The sequence below is a fragment of the Osmia bicornis genome, chromosome 1 (genome assembly GCF_907164935.1).
Source record: "Osmia bicornis bicornis chromosome 1, iOsmBic2.1, whole genome shotgun sequence".
Taxonomy (NCBI): Eukaryota; Metazoa; Arthropoda; class Insecta; order Hymenoptera; family Megachilidae; genus Osmia; species Osmia bicornis.
The window spans coordinates 13,287,993-13,308,811 of NC_060216.1; the positions used below are offsets into that span (position 1 = coordinate 13,287,993).

Consider the following 20,819-nt stretch of genomic DNA (forward strand, 5'->3'; position numbering starts at 1 on the left):
GTGTATCACAAGTGTTATTTTAGAAAACTTTTCTGTCATGAAATTGTCTTCGAATTCTTGCGACATATAACCACACTGTTCGTTGCGGTTGCGATCCATAACTATTAAAAGCGCACTTACATAATGATTTTCAGAAGCTTTTGAACTTTAAATTGATATATCACAAGTGCCATTTTGAAATACTTTTATGTCATGAAATTGTGTCAGACTTTCCATGAATTAATTTATCTCCCCTTCGAGTATTCTTACCAGACAAGGTTACACTTCCGGTGGTAATTTTTACACCGATCTTCGTCTCCAATAAAATCGCCTAACCGCGTAATTTCACCAAGTTATTTCACTTAAGCCACTAAATACGCGATACATCTACTTCACCGAATTTACATTTATATTGGCTTATTATTCACCGTCGTGGCTTCTTCTCACAAAACTCGACTTCTTTTTTCTTTTTTTTATATCTTCAACTTCCTTTCCAGCGATGGCTAAATGTATGCCACTCTTAAGAGCTCGCCGACCGGAAGCATAGAAGATGAAATTTACTCAGCACTCTCGATCGCCCCTAATATCCAACGTGGAGCGTGGTTGAATTGGAGCCAGGGCTGATTCGACCTGGTGAACGTACGCCTATCTACACCACTGCTGGTAATTAAGTCTAACAATAGCAAGCGTGACGATCGATTTGGCTAGTCTACGACCGACAAAATGTCACCTCTCTTCAACGAACCTTTACTTATAATATTGATTTTAATATCCCGAATTTTTGAAAATTATCACCTTTAAAATTCTATCGATTTTCTATACTGTTGTTTGAGAACTGAGGACACTTTGTCGAGGGAAAAACAATTTTCAAGAAACGATTAGATACAATGGAGTTCTGATAAATAAATCAGACCTACTGCGACACGATGATCCTGTTAACGTTAAGTACCCTGATTTATCGGGTTGTTTGTGTCGAAACACGAGAAAAGGGGAAAATGTATTGTTTGTTGACTACTGTGGGGATCGTCAGTGACCGATTATTGAAGATAACGAAGTGAAATTGAAACTTCACGAAGTCTCAGATAATTTCATGACATAAAAGTATTTTCAAATGGTACTTATGGTACATCAGATTAAAATTTAAAGTGTGAAAAAATTATGGTATAAATGACTAACTTTAATACAAAATAATTGATGATCATTCAAATGAATCGAAGGAAAATTCATATAACTGGAATTAGAACTTAACTTTCCTATCCGTCATTATTTCACCATTTTGCTCGCAATATTGTTCGAATAATCCTCGTAACGCATATAATCGTATTAAAACAATCATCCGATTAGCAGAACTTTCTTCGCTGTTCGAAATTCACTCGAACAGATTCGTTATTTGTTATTCGACGGAAAATCCAGCGTTCTTCTCGCTAAGGATAAAAGTCTGGGTCATATCGATCCGCTTAATGCGACGATTTATCGAAATGTATAGGCAAGAAGAAAGGCGAAACGGTTTGGTAGAACAAGAGGAGCCCGTTAAAAACCCGCTTGAAACGAGTGCACACGCTTGATGGGAGGGGAAAAAAAAAGAAAGAAAAAGCACCCTTGCCTTCTGTGTCGGATGGAAAGCCACAGGCGTAGCCCTGTGTCACTCTACCAACGAATGGGCACGGGTAACCTTTTCGCTGTTCTCTAGTGGCATAGCTTTTCGAGACCTTTCTGCGCTCTTCAGTCATTTGTAAAAACGCGCGATACTCGAAGAGTAAAGCCGTCAAAGATTCATTTCTAATGCACCGCACCTTTAAGACAATTTTTTCACCCTCAGACAGCGGACCATGGAGAGAGGCGGAATTTTAATATTGCATTTCATTTAAAAGCTACACGTCTAACTTGAAATTAATAATGACCCAGACTCCGTTGTTCAAAGGTTAAATCATTTTCTATAGTGAATAAAAATATCGATACATTAGTTGGATAAAATTCAAGTTAAATACATAGTTTCGTGTCCTCATCTCGGACACCTTTTGTATCCGCATCGATTTCAAAGAGAAGCTCAATCACGCAGCCAACAATGCCTATCCTTCTTCCTTGAGGTAATCGTATCCTTCACTCGAGACAGGAAACCATTTACGTGAGTCACGGAACCCGGAACGACATGCTATCCGTAAATTTTCAAATATTTTTCAACATCATACTAAACATTCCAAGTCAGACGAGATTTCATGACATAAAAGCATCACGGATTAACACTTGCTCCTCGGTAGTTTGAAGCTTAGAGTTTACTGAAAATCATGATACAAATGCACTCTGGGTGTCTTTAATACGAAGAAAGTAATAATTAATTATAGCAGAGGGTGTTATTGTACTTTGTCAAATATTCAATTTCGGAAGAAAGATATTTTAAGTCAATTTCATGAGAGAAAAGTATCTCAATATATCCCTTATGATACATTAAAATAAAGCTTGAAGTTTACTAAAAATAATGACATAAATGCCCCGTCGATATTCTTAATACAAAATGGCTGATGGTGGATCGCAACGAACAATGTTCCATAACGAACGTAATGTATCCTTGTTAAGCCATTCTTTGTTTCAACGAAGCACCAATCAATTTGTATTAAAACCAGTAGTATAATTAATGATATAATACAGTGGAAAACATTGTATTTAGGCTAATTTGAAGGACAACTAAAGTTGATTAACTTCTACAATGGATGTCGCTGAACTTCTAACACAATTTCTGAAGAAACTTTTAATTAAAACCTAGGAAGCAATTAAAGGCTGACGGAATATAGACTTAACACCTTAATCGTGATGGATGCTCATATAATGGCTCGCTACCTCCTTATCCCTTCCAATGATTCTTTTTTTTTTTTTTAAACAAAGATTATTCTGGGCCAATGACTCCCTCAGGATTTTATCCTGCATGATAAACGATCCATGATGGGATATAAATTTACCCGAAAAACCGCTTCGAGACCCTTGCAGGGATTATTGTAAATATATTACCTTAAATGAACAAATATCATTTACAAGGTAACTATGAAAAATGTTGACGTACGAAAATTTTTATATTTTTCGCGAAAAACTGTGCCAATTTTCTATAACAGGACAAGTTTACGGCGTCATCTGTTCGCCTGGTTGAAATTCTTTGCAAGTTTGAGAAACGACGGATTGATGGGATTGTATGAGGGGAAAAAATTTCGTTAATCGGTCGAACAGTTGACACAGTGGGTAACACGTGTACCAGGTTATTACGTGTACTGAGGCTAGAATCGATGACAATGCCGCAAATTCAACGGACATTCCGATGGCATAACTACGCGAACCGTTTCTAGCCACTATGATTCACCGTAAACGCTGTATCGTTGATACGATGGAAATTCCTGTATCATTGTTTCCTGGTTAGACTCTATGATTCACCTAAATGCACTGGTAACATTGCATCTAATCATTGCACTTCGCGATGAATTGTGACACTTGTAGCATGTCAAACTGAAGATTGAAATTTAATGAAAATTACGGTACGAAGGTTTTATTAATTAATTGCCCATTAGAGTAAATAGTGTCATTCGACCGTGTTAGATATATAATTTGGAACTCCAATGAAATTTCATCACATAAAATTATCATGAAATGGCACGTATGATATATCAAATTAAAGCATGAAGATAAGGAATATTTCTGAATAAAGTTATTAATTTTTAAATGGAACACTATTAGGCAACAGCTAAATCTAGAATATAAAAATTCAAATCCTATTTTATGACATAAAACCAGCTCGAAGATTCCATTAACGCTCCATCAAATTAAAGCTTAAAAGCTAACAAAAACATCTACACGAACACGTTCTCGACATTCTCAACACAGAGCGTTTAATTCCCCAAAGCACCAGCCTTTATAATATTATTGATTAGAACATCAGTCTATGACTCATGGTTCCCATCTTCCTATGGTTTTACAGATCAATTTCCATTTAAAGGAAACTTTCTCCTGATCCATAACTTACCCTGTATTCACAGGATAAATCTCCGTGCGCATTATTCACCATAGAACGTTCGGTATCTTCTAAAAATAGTCTCCTAGGGGAGTCGTATGTCGAAAATCGGACAGCGACGCCAATGAATCGGTGAGTACGTCTCCAAGTGTCGGAAAATCGTCGGTAAGTCAAGAAAAACGTGGGACGTGAATGGCCCTAAGGGATATCGTGTCGGATGGTCGATGGAAGGGCAAGTCGGTTAAAGAAGGATAGCCGGAGAGTGAATCATCGGGTCACGCGACCAAGAACCCCTTTATACCATGATGGTTCAGTACCAACCGGTGCCATTCCCCTAACCTAGCCTAACCATCACTCGGAGACAGAAAAGCAGCCAATGGTTATATTCAAAATAAGACATTCTCATTAACCATACCCCTCGGATCGGTAATTACAGACATTAATTAGAGTTATTAACGCTATTATGCGACACTCCACGATCAAGGACTCCTTTGTTTCTTGCGCCACGGTAGCATTACTACCATCGCATTCGATGGGCGCAGCAAAGAGAGGAAATAATTACCGTGGATCGAGTTAGTGAATATGCATCAGGCTCGGATCATTTGTGATATTCGAAACGTTGTACACGGTTCGGACTAGAAAATTTCTGCTTTATTTAGCATCACGGTACAAAGAGGAATCTCGATCGATCGAACGGGGTTGCATGGTTTTTCGATTGATTATATTTTTACACATTTTTATTACAATTATTGGGTATTTATCGGGCTCGATGGAAATTAACGCGGACATTGAATGGTAGAGAAAATCGGATCGGAAGTTCTCCCATCGGAGAATTTAATCGACAGCCCGGTGTAAAGTGCCACCGGCAACGTTATAAATTTCAAAGTTACGCCATACTGAAACCCGAACGAAGATACCACCTTCTGTGTCGCGCTTAACATCGATTAAAAGTTTTTCAACCATCCAACAAGACCGTTCCGCGTTTACAGTGGCTTACTCGCTACCGTGGTATTATTATTTATTGATAAATTTATAGGAAAATTAGTTTGTATAAATATTTCATAATTCCTTTCCCAACTGGCAGTTATTTATATTAAAATTTTCACGCTTTGATCGATTGCAAACGCTGCCCTCTAGAGTGTGCCTTAACTAGGATTGACATTGAATTCCCTTTGGGGTGCCATTAGATTCCCTGGGACTGACCTTAAATTTTCTGGGTCTTCGTTAAACCCCCAGGTCTTTAGTGAATTTTTCAGGGCCCCTGGTAAACCCCTACACTTCCATTACATTTTCTAGGCCATTAAGGAGTATTCCAAATGACTACCATTGCACCGTTTTATGTTTAAATTTGTGTCTTTCTACCTTGCCTCGCCACAAGTCTAAAATGACTACCCCTAAGACTATCCAACTAATGGATCACCATTGCTCCATATTAATATTTGACGTTATACGAGTGTTACCATTTGGAACATCAAACTAGCCAGACCTGTTTAATCCATAAAGACTGAAGTATGATCGTCATTCTTCAGCTGCAAAGTCACCTAAGAAGCAAGGTGTACAAACTCGTTTTATGGCGACGCTAGCAGAGAATGGTTGGTGGAAACGCCATAGAACAGGAACACGTAAAGGAAAAGAGAAGAGAAACAACGAGGTCTGTGCTGCGGCTCTGTCACGAATTGCCTTGTTTTCCTCGTGTACACTTCGCCTGGCGCGCGCACACGAGGCACCCACACATCGACATGCAGCAAACACGTACACGCAACACACTGTGTGTGGTGCATTCGAAGTCGAGTCAGGGTCTGCAACCAGTTCTCTCTGTCCCTCTCTGTTCTTCGTCTGTTTCTCTACCTGTAAAAGCTGCGGAGATCTGGTTTACCTACGTGATTCCCGTTCCCGTGTACACACGCCGTTCCAGGCAACGTTCTTCTCTGCGTGAACCGCACGAAATTGGGCTGGCCATTAAATGGCCACTTTTCACATTTTTGCTAAGCTTTGTCACTTTGTATGGTGGAAATTTCACTTGGCAATGTTGAAACTCTAAGAGGTTGAAAATTAATGTGTTTGTTAACGAAGAAACTCGGGGGGCGGGTTTTAGGGATCTTTATGGTGGTGTCCTCTGGGGTAAAAGAAAAACAGGGTGTACGTAAGTACACAACTATTGGTACATATTAGTACTTACACTACTTAGAATACCTAGGATACCTAAAATCCCTAGAGTACTTAGAGAACCTAAAATACCCAGAATGTCGAGAATCCTTGGAATTCCTAGAATACCTCAGATACCCCAGGTATCTAGAATACTTAAAACCCCCTAGAATTCTTGAAACTCTCTACAATCCCTAAAAATATTTCTGAATTCCCTAAAATTGCCAGAATAATTCTAATACCTAGAGTGCCTAAAATCCTAAAATTCTCCAAATACATAGAACAATTTGAACACCGGTGATGTAAAAGCCCTTTTAGCGACGCGAAAACAGAGAAACGAGTAAATAGCTGATAAAATTATTTGGACTGGCTGCGTTCTACTCTTTCTTTGTCGTTCATTATTGATCCATCAAACGGTCACGCTTGAAATTAACCTGTACACAAGCAATACTCGTGGAGAAATGCAATTGCAACAAATGATCCTCGGCTGTACAAGCTCATTACGCAGCAGGCAATTAATTGGTCACGTAATCGCTTCTGTCCTCGCATTTCGGTGGCTTTCACCTTTTAATCTCAATATTAACTTCAAATCTTTACGAAACAGGGAAATTACCAATTGAAATAAATTCCACTTTTCCATTATAACACTTTTAGTCCGGACGTCGTCATAAGATAGCGAACGTGAGAACCGAGTGTAGTCATAAGATGTCACGCTCAACGTAATTCCACATTAGCCTTGATAGTCGACCGATTTAATTCAATTCTTCAGATAACTCATTGATCCACGAAGGAACGTGGATGATTCTCGAGACGATTCATCGTGGTCGCATCATCAATGACTACGCGTGGCCTTGGCAACCTTCTCCAATGAAGTAATCCCACTCTGTGAGGAGGGAAGGAGACAGGAAGCATTAGGAATGACGAATCGGCGACGGGTGTAGCCGACAACGGAGGCGCGGACGTTTTTCCTCGCTGACAAATGCGCCTGATTACGCTTCGCCTTAGGAGCTACTCGCATCATCTTCGCAGGGTATCATCGTCATTAGCGCGGATCTTGATACGATACTGGGTCGCGCGAGAGGGCCGCTTAAAAAATTCAAAAGCTAAAAATGGCGAGCCTTAATCTCGGCGAGGCAAAGCTGTGAACATCAGTCAGCGTCGAGGCGAGTCAACAACGAAAAGGCGCTTTCAATTACGAATCGAATATTTCGGGGATATCACGACAAATACCCCACGCGATACATCACCGCTCGTGACATTATAATAACCGTGTCGATCGCAGGGCCATTTATCAAACTTACAATGCATTCGGTGTATCTAACAAAATTCTCTTGTCATTTAATTATTAATAGCATTGATGATATTCAAGGATAGAATTGAGAGGAAATTATTTTAATATTTTTTCAATCCCCCTCCCCCATTTCTATTATCGAAGATGAAGAGTGTATATTGACCCACGGACGTTTTAACGTAAGTGGAAAATGTCCGTTCAATTCGTGGCATATCGCAGGAGCAATTCCATAGAAATGAATAAGGTATGCTTCAGAGGAAGAGACACTAGGAGTATCTGGAACATTCTCATAATTTTATGACCCGTTTACATGTGAAAGCTGCTGGGCCTCATCGAGTGGTAGTGGAACTATTTTCTGTAGGTGTTATCAGAGGATATGAGAGAAATTCTTTCTCGATAGTCCAGTGGAAGAATCTTCGTCTGAAATATGGAGTAGCATTTCATGACCCAGCTGGAACGTAGAAGATCATATTTATCAATGAAATGGTACTTTAGCTGAAGAATGAACCCGCGACTATGGGAGAAGAATTCCATCGTTGTTATTCAGGGTTTAGGACTTTCAAGGTTTTTTCATTTTCGATAAATTCTGGGTCAGTCTTTGGGTGGATTTTCGAAAATATAGATAAGAGTAGTTCGAATTTAAAAAATGGCCACATGTGGGGTTGTTCTACTTACAAAACTTAGCCAATCTTTCGGAACGTTTTTTTCAATGAAAATGAAAAGCAATTTTCTTTCTAAACTATATTATTCTTAATATTCTTCATATACCTTCATCGACATGAAAATTCAATCGAGTTTTTCAATTGAAACACTATGGAGAATTCTACTAAAAACAAAAAGTAACGGTTCCAAAATTTTTCTCTAGATTGTATAAAATATTTGTTGAAATTTCGATAGTTATTTTTGCCCGCAGAGACAATCAAACGTACTATAACGTGGCTCAATTTTCGTATGCAAAGAGTTCGATCTTCTGCAAAGTGTCCTTTATAAAAGAACCATTAAAACGTCACAGAAAGAACAACGGAACACGGTTATCCTCAAATATTTTCCTTTAATACCCCGCTCCCCTATAAAAGATAAAAGGTATTTGAAACATCTCTGTGTGCGCTTGTTTTTGATAGGCCAGGAAAAGTCGAACAATATGGGGGTCATTAGAGAGAAAACGTTACACTCGTTGAACGTGCATGTTCACCGTTGCGATACTTTCCCTTTCCCACTTTTTTATTTTCACCCCGTAACCGCGAGCGTTTTCCGCTCGAGTAAAAAACAAGTTGCCGTGTGTCAAAAATTAATTCAAGACACCCCGTATAGAGTGGAGAAATTAAAATGCCACAGACGGTCAGATTAAGAGTAACGCCGAGCGTGGGAGTGAAACGAAGAGGTGGTTTTACCCGCGGAACGTGTTACAAGAGCGAACGAGGAACAGAATCGAAACAAGGGATAAATGCGAGTAGGGTGGACCGAGAGAAAGAGAGAAATTAAAGGGAGAAAGAGTTGATTTTGCACGCGAGCTCGCGTGATCTACATTGACGCGGATACACGCACACTCACGCGTTCCTTTTCACTCTCTTGCCAATATACAGAGTGTCCAGAAAGTAATAATCAAAAATCATATGCCTCGCTCGCTTATTTTTCAAATTATCGACAGAAATGATTTCTATACGTGTTCATCGATGCCTCCCTAAATTTTCAAAATGCAATTTCTATCTAACTACTAAAAATTAGGGTATTATTATAGTTTGCAATTTTCAGCGAAAGAATTAATTAACTGGAGAATTATTACTTTCTCAACACCCTATGTGGGAGACATAAGATACTCTAACTGCACCCCTCTCGTGTAATATAGTAATAACGCGTAGCGAAGCTTTATCGCTCTACTCCTCTATTTATTATTCATAGTATTGTCCACGCACACACTGAAGATCTTGTCTTCCTCTTCAGGGAATAAAACTCAGTTCTCGGTCTCGACACAGACGAACCATGTACGCTAGTTTCTCACGCATCCCTAGGAAATCGGTATCCTTCGTATTTTAGATATTCTAAGTAGATACATTAGGTGTTCTAGGGATTCTAGAGATTTCAGGCATTCTAGATATTCGAGATATTCTACGGATTTGGGGATTTTTTAGGATTCTAGAAATTTTTAGAGATCATGGAGGATCTTTGCAGACCCTAGAGACTTTTGGAGATCTAAAGATCTTTGGGATGTTCTAAAGATTATTAGATATTCTAGGTCTCCCTAAATATTCTAAAGACATTAGGTATTCTAAATGCTGGGTTTCTTGAGTATTTTAGACGTTTCAAGTATTCTAACTATTTTGAGGTATTCTGAGTACCCTAAGTGTATACCCTTATTTCTCACGCATCCATGGAAAAGCAGAGATAAAGTATAGTGTTTCATTTACGTAAAGATAAATCGTCCACGATTTCGCAACGTCGTCCAGGAATCAGCAGGCTTTTACTCGGATTGTGAAAGTGGACAAGAAACTCGATCAGAATCTTAAATCAATGGAGCGTGGTACTTGCTTTAATTCAACTCATTAAAAACTGGAAATGAAAATGCGAAATTCTTGCTAATCGTTCGCATTAAAATTCAGTTAAGAATAACGGTTACTACAGTGATCTGCAAATTTTTAAATTACTAGATTTCTAAATTTTCAAACTGTCAAATTTTTTAACGTAATTTTTTCTAGTCATCGGCTATTGTAGCGATGCAAATTAGATATGGTGCGATGGATAGTTTATCTTATGGTAGTCGCACTTTTCCAAGCAAAACTTCTGTACCGATGATTTATCTTCGTTTACGTTGCCCCGTAACCAATTTCCGAAACTTCAGCATGAATCAGTCATGAGTTTGCCTCGCTTTAAATAACTTTCGTCCTGCCGTTTATTTTCTCCGCGTCTCTACTTTACTGTAATTTTCACGACCCGTTTCTTTCCACCGAAAACATAGCAGAAAATAATTTCACTAATCATTCTTTCATCCAATAACATTTCGACAACAGTGTACGGTGATTTAATCTACACGCAACGCATAAGGAAACACGCACGTGTACATTCGTATGCAAACCGCGTGATCGAATTTGCAATTTTAAATACTATGTTATTTACTACGTTGCCTTTTTTCTTTTTTTCAAAGTCATCGATGTTTTGCTTCGCAATCATTACGAAAGCAATCTTATTATTCTTACATGGACATTTTATGGGTAGTCAATTTGGAAATATGCAAATTTGGGAATTTGAAAGTCGGAAAATTTGAAATTTTACAAATTTCCAAACTTCCAAACTTCCAAATTATCAAATTCCTAAATTTTCAAATTAACATATTATTAAGTTTACAAATTTTCCCCAAAAATGATATTTGAGTTTAAAATTAGTTATCTGAAACAATCCGCCAAAGTGGCATAAATATTAATGCTCCAATTAAATCAGCATCTCACGCGAGACGAAGTTTCGAAAGTTATGTATGTATTTCTAACTACCTGCTTTCTCCGTGCTTAGAAAATTTCAGGGAAATTATGGAATAAATTTTCTTGAGAAGAGCAGTTCGTTTGTGCCATTAGTAACCCTTTGTACCTCATCTTGCATATTCAATATCTTTAACCCTTTCTTTTCAAAAAAATATTCAAATTTAATGCTAATTTCATTTTCGTTAAATTTCCAAAATTTTAATGAATTATTTTTATTTTATATTTAATACAATTGTCTGGTTCGGTTGAAATTGAAACGATGTACAAACATGCTCTTTCCGCATACTTCGTCGCTACGTGAGAAGTATTCCGATGGAATCGCGAATAACCAATTACCCAAATATTGAACTATGTAACTGGACCATGGAGTTGGTCACCGAATTTCAACGATTCAGAATTCTATCCTCGCGCTGGTCGCTTTAAAGCTCCGGTTACGTTTGTAACACGAACCACAATCTCTACACTGAGTGTAGGAACAATTTATCCATTTCTCTATTGTAGGTAACATTCGTCTTAACAGGAATGAAGGTGAGTCTTCCCTGAATAGAAACTGTATATGGACTTTGAAAATTTTTGTTTGAAAAGCTAAAAACCCTGTTTTAACAAATCCTTTTTCACTTAAAAAAGTATACATGTCTAAAGTTCTGAAAATTTTTCTATAAAAAAATATTGAAAAATGTAAAAGATATTAAAAAATTTATTATCCAAGTGCAGTTACTTCAAAGAGTTGATAATAATTTTCAGTCAAATTACTTGCAGCACCGAAATAAAAAATTAAAAACATTCATAATGTTATGTATAAATATTTCTTAAATCGAAAATCTGTGGTCTGAACTGAATAACGTGTTGAATGGTACGGGCTGGTAGGATAGCGTGGTAAAACGTGTCCATAGGTGGAATTTATCCACGCGACAGGCAAAAGGGGATAATACGAAAGGCGGACAGGTACGTCGATGAGAATTACACGAAGGCTTCGTGTAGAGATAAATAGGTGGAGAGAAGGAACGTCTCCGAAGTGAAACGCGAAGCGAGAGCTGGCAGACGGCCAGACTAGAGGCTTTGCGAGTCGGGCGTATGCTAAAATTGAAAGAAAAGAAGCGCGAGCGATTCGCGTCAGCCTGATTGGAGTCGGCTCGAGGACACGTAGTCGGCTGGCTTGCATTCGAATTCGCGTAATCGCGTCTGCCGAGCCGTGTATCCGGCCAAAGTCAGCCCCGTACCATCCTTCTTGCCATGAAACGTTAAGCGTTATTAAAGGGAACAGGATACTTGGATTAAGGTAAACTTGTTAAAAAATTTATTTCAATAAACAGACGAACAGAATCGTTAAAAGTTTCATTGAATTTTTGCTATTGTTAGACTGTTGCATGTCTAATAGATATGTAATTTAGAAATGTAGAAAATCTAAAGCGATTTCATGACAGAAAAATTTCTCCAAATTACACTTGTGACAGATCAAATTAAACCTTAAACTCTGATGAAAGTTACCATCAATAAAGTTATTTAAAATATAAGATTGTTAGATATTTTAGTATTTGTCAAGCGACCGAGTTTGAAAGGTAAAATTCTATGACGATTTCATGACAGAAAAGTATCCCAAAATGGAACTTGTAACATATCAAATTAAAGCTTAAGAGTTACTTTAAATTACCGTATAATTGCACCCTTAATAATTTTAACACAAATGACCTGATTTTCAGTTAATTATAATGCAAAACAGAGATCTAAAAGTGTAAAAAATGTATCAAGTTAAATTTTCCAAGACATCTGTATCTTCCAGAAAATAAAGTCATCTGATTCGAAAGAGGATCGAGGCCAAGCGATCCTGTCAGCTCAGATTGCAACTTATCGGAGTGTTCCTGCCGGTGTACATTTGAATTCGCCTAAGCGTAGCCACGTCACGACGGGATTCGTCCCGCCGACGCTGAATCTCTCGTGGATCTGTTCTCTGGAATAAAAGCGACGGGACCACGAACTACCCCTCGACAATGTTTGTTTTTATCGAACGGAATTCTTATCGTGCCCTCGCGTGCCACCACCATTGCTACTATTCCAGAAAACTCGACGCACGTTTTCTCTTCCAGCGTCTGTCTCTCGTTTTCTTTCCCTCCTTCTTTCTCATTCCTGACTATCTTGACACTACTGAAAGACACTTTTTTTCTATGGTAGAATTCACTGTTCTTCGGTTAGAAGCGAGGAAAATCGATGGATACCAGACAACGCTATCATTCTATTTTGGGGTGAACACAGAATATATTTTGGATTTCATGACACAAAAGGATAGTAAGATGGAATGTCGGTTATGGTAATTCAAAGGTAATAGTGTCATAAAAATGACTGCAAAAAGGGTTTTGGAAATATTGTTAATAGGGAAGAATTATGGGAAAAGGAAAAATACTATTTGATAATGGAACTTTGTGACAAGAATTCATGACAGAAAAGTATTATGGAATAAGGCTTATGGTACTCCGAATTAAAGTTTAAAAATTGCTCTAATTTCTGTGCAAATGCACCCTCAATATTCCTGATATTACTGAAGTTATCATTCAAAAAAGAAGGCCATTAGATTGTTCACAGTGTAAATGACTAATTTTGAAATGTAAAAATTTAAATTCAATTTCATCACAGAAAAGTATCGTCAAATACCACTCATGGCACTTTAAATGAAAGTTTCAAGTTTAAGAAAAATGCTTATATAAATGCTCCTTTATTATACCCAACGAAGAATTACGTAAGCATGTCTGTGGATATCAATCATTGTTTGCGTGAATTTCAACGAAGTTTGTTTTCCATTTTTCCCTTCCATGTTCGTTATTTCGTTTTCACAACCGATTCGTTCAGCAGCTCGAAAGCTCAACAAATCTTTGAAACTTTGTACAATAAATTCCGCTGTCGCGGAACAGGCGAAGGGAATTAACGTTTTCAATTGGCAAAGCAACCTATGAGTAATGTGGACGAAATCAGCGGGAACTCAATCCCAAGGGAATTTTCATTTTCGCTTATAAACCAGCCTTTTTTCATTCGCGTTCACCTACTTTTCTTTCCTCGTTCAATAGCACCGGAAGTGGCACTTTGATGCAGTTTCTTTCGTAACGTTCCACCGCCTGGCGAAAAATAAATCATCAAACTACTTTTCTTCCTTTTTAAGGCTCATTTACACGGATCGGTCAGTGCCAGGACGCTTCAGACCCACGACAAAAAATTACCAAACCCTTTTTCAAATTTATGGAGAAGACAAAATTAAAATAATATGTAAATAGAGGAATGATGGCCTTCAAATTTAACTTCATATAATTACAAAATTTAAGCAATTTGTAGGAAATTTTAGTTTTTTATTTTAATAAAAAAAAAAATAGTAGCTCCAATTTTTTTCCCCAATGTTTATACTATTTTTAAAGAAAATTTAAGAATCATGACAGAATCATAAGACCATCATGAGACTATCTTGTTAACATTCTTATTATTTATAGATTACATGGTCCTATTACGTGTCTAGTTGATGAAATTTATCGAATTACCTCTTTTTTTAGTAATTAAAAGACGATAGAAAGGACTTTTCTTGTAATAGCTAATTAAGACGAGAAACAAGAGGATTCTCAGTGCCTCAGGAAGTCCATTGGAAACCTTATTTCTTTTTTCTTCCTCTTGTTACAGAGAAGTCCAACTGTACTCTTTAATAGCTTTATCTACCGAACTGGAACACTTTGCGAGTGGCTTCCTCCGATTTATCGTCTCACAATAAAGGGATTTGTACAAAAATCACACTTCAAGGACATATATGACCTATCTTACATTTTTCAACCTAAAGCAGTCGAATCTCTTTAACATTTTACAATTTTGGAATTCTGGAATTTTATAATTTTTGAATTTAAGAATTTTTTGAAATTCTGGAATATTAAATGAAATCCCAAGGAACTACGAATCAAAGGAACATCGCCCCATCGATATTCAAATTAGTGAGTCTGGGGTTCGCGACGCAATCAAATCTCTGTTAAATTCTTTTGAAGATTGTTGTCTGTGCTTTGTAAACTACCCTAAGAATTTTCATTTACCGCCAGAAGTCTTCAAGGAATTGCTGATGTTAATGAATTAAATTTATCTTATGAAGACTCTAAATTCCAAAGGGTAAATTTTAACCCTGTCAAAGTTTAATTAAAATTCAAATTAACTGAATTTGAGGAATAAATTGTTTTAAAATTTGACAGAATATAACAGGCGATCGTAAGACGTTTCAAGTGTCATCAAATGAAAGGAAGGTTAACTAGCCACAAGGACTATCATCCTTATTATAAAAAAAAGAATAAGAAAGGACAGTGATGTTGGTAAATTTTTATTCGGGCCGCGTTTAACATCCGACCGACATTTTGGTCGGAACCGTGACCAGGGTTTAATAGCAGCTTCCATTGTAACACCTTTAGCCCCCCTTTCTGTTATATATGTGAACGTAGAGAGGCCGAACGCAGTAATGCCTATAAATTTAAACGGCTTTATACGTGCAAAAGCTGTTCCAAAGTCCGCGTGCTGGCGTCACGAACCGCGAGACGTGCGAATTCGTCGCGAATTAAACGTCAACGTGCTCGACATTCACGAAATCCTTCATAAAGGAACAAGGAATAGACAGAGGGAATAATCCGCCGCTATTTCGGTTTTATGCAGTTTTAAGAGTCCGGCTACTCTCATTATTGAAATTCTTGGATTTTAGAATTTTCAGCACTTCTAAACATGAATGTCATTCATATACCTGACAAATTTCATCGAATTGTAATAAAGACACAAACGTGCAATAGACTAATAATAGATTTATTTGGTACCTCAATAATTACCAATTAAATTATCAAGACTGTAAATTTCTACACCAATTCACGCCTGTATTGATTAACTGTGTATAGTAGTTGCGTTAATTTTGCTTTATGACTATTATATTAGCACAGCTTATTAACTGTTTGAAAACGTACTGAACACCGATGCCAAAGGGCATTGTTTATTAACTTACCGTTAGATGAAGCATAGAATAACACAGGTCAAACGTGAATTTGTGAATGTATAAATTAACAAATTAACCCATATATCCATAAATTCGTCAATTTATAAATTAAAAAGTGAAAAACAAGATGAAGAATAACTGCATATTATAAAAGATTAAACATTTCTAAATTAATTGAAACTTCATTAACGTTCAAAATTATTTTTCAAAATTATTTTAATTGATGTATTACCAATTATGATGGATCACCAATGACTCTCTAACTCAACCCAGAAGTTTTCCTACCTTACTACCACTCTAAGCTCTTGATACCAGAATCCAGAGAATCAAATGGTTCCCATCAAACTGTTTTTCCCCTTTTCATCCCGTACTTGTTCCATCTTTCCTAGTTTTCTTGCCAGGATAGAAAGACCTTTCACACGGCCATTCGTCTCAAAACCGAGCCGAGCTGAGTTACGTTGTCGCCAAAAGAATTGTAGCTTTTTTTTCGAAGGTTAAATTAAAGTTCCTCTATCGTCCGGAGAATAAACTTTTCGCAGACGTTCTTCGAGAAAAAGTCACAGATGGTTAGGTCTCAAGCAATTAGGGTCAGAATTGAGTGGCTCCGTGTGAACATGGATTTCCATCGAGCAGTTGGCAATGGTCCATGGATTTTGACGAGCTTCCGAGTAATTAGAATTCCTGGATTTTTTTTCCAAATACAGTAGGAAAGTTATTAGAAAATATTAGAAAATGTTAAGAAATATTTTTTAAAAATCCAGTTTTAGAAATGGTAGTTAAAAGTTTAAACCATTCATGGCCCAAAATCCCAAATAACCAAAAGCACTCGAATCTTTTGAATGAACCTTAAAGTATCAAAAAAGGCAACATAGGATACAAATATCAAATGGTTTGTTTATCCACTAGGTGGATACTAGTGGAGGGTACATTCATGCATGCCCAAGCATAGGTAATACCCAGGAGGCATTCAGACATCGCTGGTTCAACAAAGTCCGATAGAAGCCACTCATGGGTAAAGGGTGGCCGATACTGAGAGGGATGGATGAAAGTGGCTGCAGCCCAAAATTGGCGGTTCGACTGGGCCGATCTTGCCAAAGCTTCGTTTAATAATCCTCCATGGGTTGCTGGCACGAGGGGACAGACGATACTTCACTTCCGACCAAATGGTTTTAGGGATCGATAACGTAGTTACGATCAATCGAATCCGAAAATCAAGACGTTTCTATTTATGATACTCTCTCTCGGCTTCTATCCATTAACCCACCACTCCTGTATTTATCTTTGCCCATGAGTTCAGAGGATTCAAAGTATCAACATGGAATGCGGGCTTGTATACATGGTGTCTGCGAAGACTGGGATCAAATGAACTATCTATGTTAATGGGATTGAACAAATGAATAAAAAAGTTCATATGGATTTTGCTTGGAAAATTATTTGTTTAAGAGTTATGGAAATTTGAAGATTAATTATAGAATCTTGGAAAATGAATGGGTGGTTTTGTTATGTAGATAACTCATGATTATTTCATGAATAAAAAGTACAGCAAAATGGCACTTATGGCAATTCAATTTAAAGCTCAAACCTTGACAAAAATTTCTACATAAACGCCTCTGAAATATTCCTAACGCAAAATGACTGACATACCATTGGAAAAAATATATGAATTAAACTAGTCTTGAAAATCAATTAAAAAAATAATAGAAATCATCGTAATCAATATACAAGAGCCATACACGATCCAAGAGCGTAAAAATTTATCCAGAATCTTCATGAACACCCAGTATATTATTACCAGAGTATTTCACCCTATTACCCTGCCTCGTACGACCCCCGTTTGCACTTGTACCCCACCCTCTTTCACCGGTGAGTGCAGCCAAGTAAACGTGTGTCAGAGGATGCCGTGCGATTACGCACATTTCCCATTGAAGATCGGGTTAAAGCTCGAGAAAGATAGAAACTGAGAACGAAGGAAGAGGGCAGATATAGTGCGTTAGCGTGCTGAGCATTCTTGTCCTCTCCTTTCGCCTCGGACTCCTCTAATGCCCTGGCTCATTACTCTTACGTTCCAGGCCGTGTGTGCCACGGCATATCCACGAGCAACCGTGTGGAATACCAGAGAAAATGAGCGGCGAGTGCACGGAAACCGAGGCTCTAAGTGAAATAGTAGCCGTAAAATGGTGATCGCGACTAGACCCGCGTGGAGGAAAAAGGGAAAAAACGGAAAAACGTTAATTGGTTGACACAATAGGGTCATACGAGGGTGGTTATGTAGATAATTATTCGAAATTAGGGTTCTTCTTTGAATTTTCTGAAGATGGTCGGTTCAAGGTAGAATCTTCCAAAGATGGGCGCTCACAAGTTGAATTCGTCAAGCATGAACGCTTCAGGGTTAAATGTTCCCAAGGATCGGTGATTATAAGTCGAATTTCCCACGGTTGAAAGCTTCCAAGTCGAATTTTTCAAGGATGGACGCTTCCAAGTCGAATCCTCCAAGGATGGACCTCTTCATTTCAATTATCTCAAAAATCAATGCTTTCCACCAAAATTTTCATAGAACGTGAAATTTTCCTTTGAAATTCTATCATTAATTAAAGTTTTCCATTGGAGTTTGCTTAAGAATTGAAAATTTTCCTCTGAATTTTTTGTAGAATTGAAGTTCTTTTGTGATTTTCCTCAGAATTGACACTTCCTCAAAATAGACATTCTCTTCAAATATTCATTCACCTTTACCACTTCACAGTAAAGAGAACATTAACTTATGGAATGATCTAATAGAATGGTGTCGTATCGCAATGGGGTGACATGTTGCGACAGTTGAACGAGTGGATTGGAACTCGCGAGTGCGGGTGTGCCGCGTGTTAGAGCGCAGTGGGCGCACTGACTCGTACTAATAGGCTAACAGGCTAATGTCGACTCGTTTTGCCCTCTGATCTCCTCTCAGCTCTCGCAATTATCGGAGTCAACTGGTACGAGTTGACCCACCGGCTGCTTTTTACGGGCCCTCCATTCATGAAACCGTGGCGGCTTGGAATGTCAGCCACAGTAGACAGCCGCATACCAACAGACTCGCAGACATATTCATTCCTGACCCGTGTATATAGCTTCTGAATATACAACTATCTTCATTTGTGGCTCGTTGCATAAGAATTTTCTATAGGAATGCTTGGAAAAGTGGAATTTTCCCGAAAATTGATGGGGAAGCCTTAATTTGATTAGATCAGATTTCAGAATTAGAAGAATTTTCTAAAAAATTGATGGATCCTCTTGAATTTTCCATGAAAATGGTTGTCACTGGTTGAATTTCCCAAGAATTAAAATTTTCTTTCAAAATTTTCCCAGAATTGAAATTTCCTAGCGAATTTTCCACTTGAATTAAAATTTTTTCAAAAATCGATGGTTCTCCATCGAACATTCTCCAAAATGAATTATTCCGTTTGGTTTTCTTGGGAAATTTTTGCTTTTACTTAGATTTTCACATGAACGATTGGTTCAATTTAGATTTTCTGTGAGATGAAAAGACCCACGCGAATGTTCTCAGCAGCGACCAACATTCGGTTTTATCGATGACGGATCTCTTAGCCTGCGACATCGAGAAGCAAAGGAAATCATTAAAGTATCATTTTCTCCCCTGCGCATGTAACGGATTGAACAAGTTCGCTGCTCGAGCGGTTAATGGAGGCGAAGGAAACGACGAACGGGATGAATTACACTCTTCTTTCTCTTCAACTCTTACAAGAATTATTTTCCATCAAACTTTTGATAATTCAATTAAGAATATTTGTTCCATCATTGCATACTGCGCACAGCATACACACATAAATGATAAATAATTTCCGAAAGCAATTTAAGTTTTTCAGAATGCTGTGAAATTACAAAAGAAACGGAAATTAAATGTTTCTCTTGTCGAAGAAACTCCTCCAACTTATAATCATTTATCTTTTCTCGTATTAATTATAAAATTGAACGTATCTCTCCTTGTCAATTTAATTTGCCTGAAAATTTGCGAAACATTTTCCCAACTAATATTAGGCCGGGGTGGAACGTTAATTAGCCCAGTGAAAATAAACGAGGAAAATGAATGTTCGTTTTGACGTGGTAAGATTAATTTCCACCTGTTTTATCGTACAACATACACGTCACTAGCGATAACTTGTTTTCATAACATTTTTTTTGGCAAACATTCGCTATAAGGAAATCAATTGCCAAATTTCCGGAACTGATTCTACAATATTATTAATTTAAAGAAAAACTACCTGAGATTTTAGGAATTTGATATTTCTATATTTTTTATATTTCTAAATTTTCGAATTATTAAATTTTCAAATTGGAAAACCCGAAGCTTGGATATTTATAAATTTGTAAATTTGAGAATTTGATATTTTATAGTTCCCATGAGCTTCTTCACCTGGCACTTTTCTGCCCACCACTGTTATATTCAACGAGAAAAAAAATTTGAGGACATTTTGTGGCGTTTCATCTTCAGCCTGGTACCATAAATTTTCCAAGTAGAATGTCCCCCATGGATATCTAAATCACTCTCTCCCCATCATGCTCACTGCAATTTCCAGATAGACCCCATCCGAAGGATGAAAAGGCTTCAGTGAAAGCGTCGGTTCAATGAATAGTTGAACGCGTATGTAGCTTTCGCAAATTCGCTCTGAAATGCTTTGAATCTGTCCCTTTGTTCCGCGCGATTAAGATAAAATTAACAAAATAAGCAAACTAATTCATTTTTCTATAAATAAAACACACAAGTTTGATGACAAAAGAGCAGATTTCATTGAATCTCTATTTATAATTCGAAAACTATAAAGGAAGTTCCGAGCGAGCAACGTAACAGGAACAAAGTTCCAAAGCTACATAGAACTTCCCAATCCCCTTCCAAACTGTTCCACTGTTCAGCAGGAATAATGCGAAACGGTCTAAAATATTAATCAAAACTTCGCCTTCCGTTGCCAC

General features: G+C 37.5%; 1 protein-coding gene across 2 annotated transcripts in view; it reads right to left on the minus strand.

The window, feature by feature from the left end:
• LOC114872807 (semaphorin-1A-like) overlaps nucleotides 1-20,819 on the minus strand; it is a 125,139-nt gene that overhangs the window by 73,793 nt on the left and 30,527 nt on the right. The gene's annotated exons all lie outside the window — the stretch shown is intronic.